This window comes from Coregonus clupeaformis, unplaced genomic scaffold (genome assembly GCF_020615455.1).
Source record: "Coregonus clupeaformis isolate EN_2021a unplaced genomic scaffold, ASM2061545v1 scaf0308, whole genome shotgun sequence".
In the NCBI taxonomy this organism is placed as follows: domain Eukaryota; kingdom Metazoa; phylum Chordata; class Actinopteri; order Salmoniformes; family Salmonidae; genus Coregonus; species Coregonus clupeaformis.
This window is the reverse complement of record NW_025533763.1, coordinates 57,015-63,362: the sequence shown is the minus strand read 5'-3', so window position 1 is coordinate 63,362 and position 6,348 is coordinate 57,015. Positions and strand designations below refer to the sequence as shown.

The 6,348-nt window shown below is 38.7% G+C and overlaps 1 long non-coding RNA gene across 1 annotated transcript; it reads right to left on the bottom strand.

Annotated features, from left to right (window-relative positions):
• Positions 1-3,024: 3,024 nt before the first annotated feature.
• On the bottom strand, positions 3,025-4,275 carry LOC123484419. Its single transcript, XR_006658521.1, has 2 exons — positions 4,083-4,275; positions 3,025-3,944 (listed from the first exon to the last, which is right to left on the bottom strand). It is a non-coding gene; the product is annotated as an uncharacterized LOC123484419 (long non-coding RNA).
• Positions 4,276-6,348: the final 2,073 nt, after the last annotated feature.

The following is a 6,348-nucleotide window of genomic DNA, read 5'->3' as shown; positions in this document are numbered from 1 at the left end:
GGTCAGAACATAGAGATTGTAGAGGAATACAAATATCTGACTGTCCACTTAGACAATAAGCTTCAGTAGAGTAAATCTACAGACCTGATTTACAAAAAGAGTCAACAGAGACTGTACTTTCTCAAAAAAGCTGGGATCTTTTAATGTTAACTGTACTATACTGACTGTGTTTTACAAATCTTAGTATTTAAACTTTTTGCATTGTTTGTTGGTTTGGCAATGCCACTGTCAGACAGAAAAATATGCTGAGAAGGATTATCACCACAGCAAGCAAGGTGATGAGATCTTTAAGTTCAGAGCCCTCAGCAAGGCTCACAAAAACATTTTAGACCCAAGCCACCCCCGTACCTGAACTTTGAACTACTCCCCTCTGGGTGCAGGTATAGGGCACACCCCCGGCAGGAAAAACAGAACTAGACAAACATTTGTGCCAGGTGTGATATCCCTCCTAAACAGCTTGGGCTAATGTTCCTATCCACCAGTAAGGCCAGCAGGCTAGTCTCTTTCATTGATATATACTGTATGTAACTGTTATGAATTTTGTATTGTCAATTTGTTGTCTACTGTATAAACGCCACTTTAAAAATGTGCATGATAGTGCAACAAAATGTCCCCATGGGGACAATAAAGTCAGTAATTTAAAGTAAGTACTCATCGGCAGTATATCGGCAGTGAGATTCTCAGTGTGTTTCATGCTTAACAGCCCCACCATAGTCACAGTGTCAACACTGCTGTTTGACCACTGTGCTTCATCTCTGTAGAAAACTCATTCAGATGTAGAAAGCTCAGTGATGTGGCAGTAACCGGTAAAGACACATTCCTGTATTTCATTACAAACTGTAGTTTATTGTCCAATTTCAGATGAGTGTTTTCTAGTCTGGCTGGGCTAGAGGCTGGAGCTCTCACCTGTGTGTCCCCCACACACACACACACACACACATACAAACACACAGGTGAGCTGAGGCACATCTGTCTTAGAGTTATCACTCTCCTCCTCAGCAACACTTTCATTAGGAGTTGGCAGAGGCAGCCTGCCTCGTGCGCACACACACACACACACACACACACACACTTGGACAAATGTATATACTTACTGTTTGTGTGTGTGTGTGTGTGTGTGTGAGTGTGTGTGTGTGTGTGTGTCCAGTGTGTGTGTGTGCGTGTGTGTCCAGTGTGTGTGTGTGTGTGTGTGTGTGTGTGTGAGTTCAGGTGTATCCCTCAATGACTGTCTGTTCTTCTGCTTACCGCTACAGTGTGGAACATGGTGGAGAGAACACAATGAAACCTGGACTTAGAAAATGTGAGTGTTGACTGCTGTGAATAATATGACTAAGAATAAGTCTTAATTCAAGTGAAGTCAAAGTCAAAGACCACCATCATTACTTACTTGGTCATATTAAATATCAGCTGTAGTTCTACAGAAGCACAAATCAGGGACACCAAAGTTTACAAAGAGTTGCTTTGACAATGTGTGTGTCTGTGTGTGTGTGTGTGGCGCGTTCATGTTACTTTAAAAATGTTGTGTTTGTGTTCATTCATGCATAAAGGAGTGTGTGTGTCTGTGTGTGTGTGTGGCGTTACATTAGAAATGTTTGTGTGTGTTCATGCATGAAGATGTGTGTGTGTCCAGTGTGTGTTCAGGATGTGTTTCCAGTGTGTGTGTGTTCAGGATGTGTGTGTGTGTGTAATTAATGGGAATAAGTGTGTTTTATATTACCATACAGTATAACATATGATCATTCAACAAGTCTCAAGTTACCTTAACTTCTCCTTTTGATACCTAGAAACATCTACATTAAATGAATTAGTGAAAAGTGAGTTAACATTCTAATGTGAATGATGATGATTTCTAATATTGTGTCTGGTTTCATCCATCAGATGTCTGTGATCTCACACTGGACCTAAACACAGTAAACAGAGGCCTCTCTCTGTCTGAGGAGAACAGAAAGGTGACATGTAGGAGAGAGAAGCAGCCGTATCCTGATCACCCAGAGAGATTTGAGGTCTGTCCTCAGGTGCTGTGTAGAGAGGGTCTGACTGGGCGCTGTTACTGGGAGGTAGAGTGGAGTGGGGGAGGGACTGGTATAGGAGTGACATATAAAGGAATCAGCAGGAGAGGAGTGGGTGAGGACTGTTTGCTTGGATACAATGACAAGTCCTGGAGTCTGATCTGCTCTGACAACAGTTACTCTGTCAGGCACAATAATAAGTCCACTACCATAGACGTCCCCTCCTCCAGCTCCCACAGAGTAGGAGTGTATCTGGACTGGCCAGCCGGAACTCTGTCCTTCTACAGAGTCTCCTCTGACACACTGACCCACCTGAACACATTCCACTCCACATTCACTGAGCCCCTCTATCCAGGGTTTAGGGTTTATGACTTTTTCGGTTTGTATGACTCTTCTTCAGTGTCCCTGTGTCAAACATAACACACTGGACACACACACACACACACTAGACACACACACACACACACACATACGTGTTTATAGACAATATCAGGACTTATGACAAAAATGTGACATATTGGGACATGCCTTTCCCAAGGTCCAAGAGACCTGGGAATCAGAATAGTTTGGTCCCATGATTCTAGGAATACATCCATCTGTTGAGATTTTGTCTAGGGCTATATTTTGTTCAGACCTGATTTTAATAGTATATATGAGGACTTTTTCGGGTTCATGTGACATATAAGGCCCATAGCAACAGCAGCCCATAGATACACACTGATTTTCAGGTTTATGTGACTTATGAAGAACCTGTAAATAGGGTCTGTATTTGAACGTGGTTCCGGTTACATGTTGAAATGTCTGCATAAGAATCATAGGTTTACAATACTTAACTAAAGCTTTAAAAAAAGTATTATAATAATCATGCTCACCAGACAGGTAACCTTCAACAGAAATGCCTATCCATGTTCACATAGCTCATACATATAATATATTCTCAGTCTACTGTTTAAGTCGTATTATTGTTATTTATAACAATACATTTGCAGTCAATATTCATGTAAAAAAAAGAGGGAACACTTTATGCCTTACTTTTATTGAGTGCCAGCGAAAATATGCAAATTAACAAATCAATTGAACACCCAGAATAGACCACCTACACTTTGCCTCTCCCTGCTATGCACAAGGCAGTAGAAATGGCATGTTTGAAATGAATGAGAAACTCTCTATTAAAGCATCCAGCTTCTATGAAACATGACAGTGTACAATCAGCTAACCTGTCTAAATAACGTAGGGATTTACATCATAGTTACATAGTGCAAGTTACCATACACGAGGCCTGTTACAAGCACCCATTGAAATGGTAATAGTTTAACAGTAATTTAAACACCTTGCCACATTCAACAACTTGTGGTTAAGAACAAAGTGCTTCTGAAAACTTAAGAACAATAACAATCCCTTTAAGTACTGTTTATCTCTTTTCCCTGTCAATGAGAGCAGAGTATTAATCTATATCATCAACTGTTATTCCAAAAAAAATTTGACCATAAGTGGCAAACATATGCTCATTAATAGCCCTCAATTATACATAAACATACGAACATGTGGGATCTACAGTCGAGCCTATGTGGCATGTTTGTACAAGAACCAACAATATAAATCATTTAAGGAAAATAAAATAATATGAACATGAAACCCACAGATATTAACACTATCTGAGGAGAAGCTGATTGAAATTGGAATTGAATGGTACCTGAGCTACAGTTGGCATGCTCTAGTTCTATCTATTCATCTTCCTTTTTAATGCTACGTTTCTGTTGTGGATGTAGTATTTGATAGCAACCCAGTCTCTGTCTTTCAGAGCTACTGGCTCTGCTTGGAGGCAGGAGTCACAGTCCTTTTTACCTGGTATTCTGCAGCTTGTTATGAAATGAAGCAAATGCCGCTCAACAGCTTTCACTTCATCACCTGTCCACTTGCTTCTCACCTTCACAGCTTTCATAAATGGAAACAAAATACAACTGATTAACAATGAGCTCTGCTAAAGTGACAAATGGAGGATATGATACAAAGGATTCTAGTTAGTAGTTATATGATGTTATCAATACATGTGAATACAAAATGCTTACTAACCTTGCTTTCCTTTGGAGCACTTTGAGGATGCTTGGGATGTGACTATTTTACCATGTCTTGGTTGTGTGTTGCTCATGTGTACGTTATCCAAGGTGGTTGACTCAGGAGTGCCCTCCATGTTGTCCAGGGTGGTTGACTCAGAAGTGCCCTCCATGTTGTCCAGGGTGGTTGACTCAGAAGTGCCCTCCATGTTGTCCAGGGTGGTTGACTCAGAAGTGCCCTCCATGTTGTCCAGGGTGGTTGACTCAGAAGTTCCCTCCATGTTGTCCAGGGTGGTTGACTCTGGTGTTTGCCTCAGAAGTGTCTGGTCCCTAGAAGTCTCTGTTGTTGAGCCTTTGCAAAGTAATAATGAATGTGATTATGTTCTATGAGCTTTATGACAATACGTTTGCTTGCTTGTATTATTCACTGTAAACAACCTCAATGTCAGGCAATATTCAATTCTACATTAGATATTAACTGATATTTGAGATATAAACATAAACTGATTGCAAATCCATGAATGTGGAATTACTTATCACCACCAATGTGATTGTTTAAAAACAGATAGAGGATCATTTCGATAATCCCCACAGAAATGTGCATTTATGTGACATAACTTAAAGATATTACCACATATATACAAGTCAGGATACCTTTGCATTGATGTAGGTCAGCAATGGTTTCTTCGCTGGAATCATCATCACTCATTTCTACTTCATCTGGTTGGGTAAAAAACATTTACGGCCAATTATTTAAATTAAGGACTAACAACACTTATTATAGTTATATTTGAAGTGACTAAAAACTATATTTCAAACAAAATGTTACCTTCAGGATTGACCTCAATGTCATCCAGCCCTTTCCCCTGCAGGTAAGGCAGTCTTCCTTTTTCGATTGACCTCTGTCTCTCAGCTATCTCTTTTTTAGCCTTCTCATAACGATCCTCACAACGATCATGATGGCGCCTCAGATTTTGCAGATGGCGTCTTCTTCTAAGCTGTACAAATCAAAAATTAATTTGTATAAGTCTTACTTGAAATTTATGTGTTAACAAAGAACATTAACTATTTTATCTAATGAAAATAATGCAGCTTTCTTACCTGCTTTGCAGTAGGACACTGGAAGGGTACAAATCCACTGGACTTGCTTGCCTTGAATTAAATGATGAAAAATAAATATTTGTTTGTAATAACACAGTACCGTAACAGTAAATTAGGATATTATACATTATACTGTATGAGAAAATAATTTGGTTAAGAAATTGACAATACTGTTTTTGGATCTGGGGTTTTTAAGCAAGACTCTATAGAAATGGTTAAAACTGTACAATATCTGCTAACCAACAATATGAGGACCTGGGATCTTGTCAATTGTTGTCTGCAACAAAATACAACAATAACATGTCAGAAATATTGTGTTATATAATATAGATCATATCTAATTTGTAAACAGATGATCATACTCAGTTCAGTCACAATATATTCCTACCACCTGTCTATCATAATCGCCTTTGGGGTGAGACTCATTGCTGAGGTCAAGGGCTGCATTGACCACAGATGTTAGGAAAGATAATTCATATGTGGATCTGGGCTTTTTATGCAAGACTCTGGTTGGGTCATACCATATCGGGACATCATCTGAAACACATTTACGTCTTGAACAGACTAAGTACGAAATGAGGACATGACGACTGAACACTTCTAGAGTCAAGGTTCCTGACTTTGAGTTATCCTTTTGTGGTCAAAGACAGCTCACAACCTGAAAAGTAATGTAAATGGATCTACTGCCATATAAATTAAATCAAGCAAATTGATAAGAAGTATGTTAAATAGGCAAAAACATTGCCCCAAAAAAAAAAAAACAGGCATTAGAGAGAATAAAGATTAATTTTATGTTTTTAGTTCTGTCAAATGGTCGGGCTAATTTTGTTTACGCAATGATATCGAAACAAGTTACGGGATGTTGATATTGTGAACATTTTACACAAAAAGTTGGTTGTAATACAGTAAAAAGCCATTTAATTTATATATTGGAATGAACTGAGACATCAATTTAATTTAAATAGAAAATATCTACAATAAATGTGTAATAACCTGTTGGAAGGATGAAGTGGATTTCTGTCTCACTTCTGGGTCTGCTGAAGGTTGAGCTGGGATCTTGTCACTTGGTGTCTGCAACGAAATACAACAATAACATGTCAGAAATATTGTGTTATATAATATAGATCATATCTAATTAGTAAACTAATGATTGTACTCAGTTCAGTCACAATATATTCCTACCA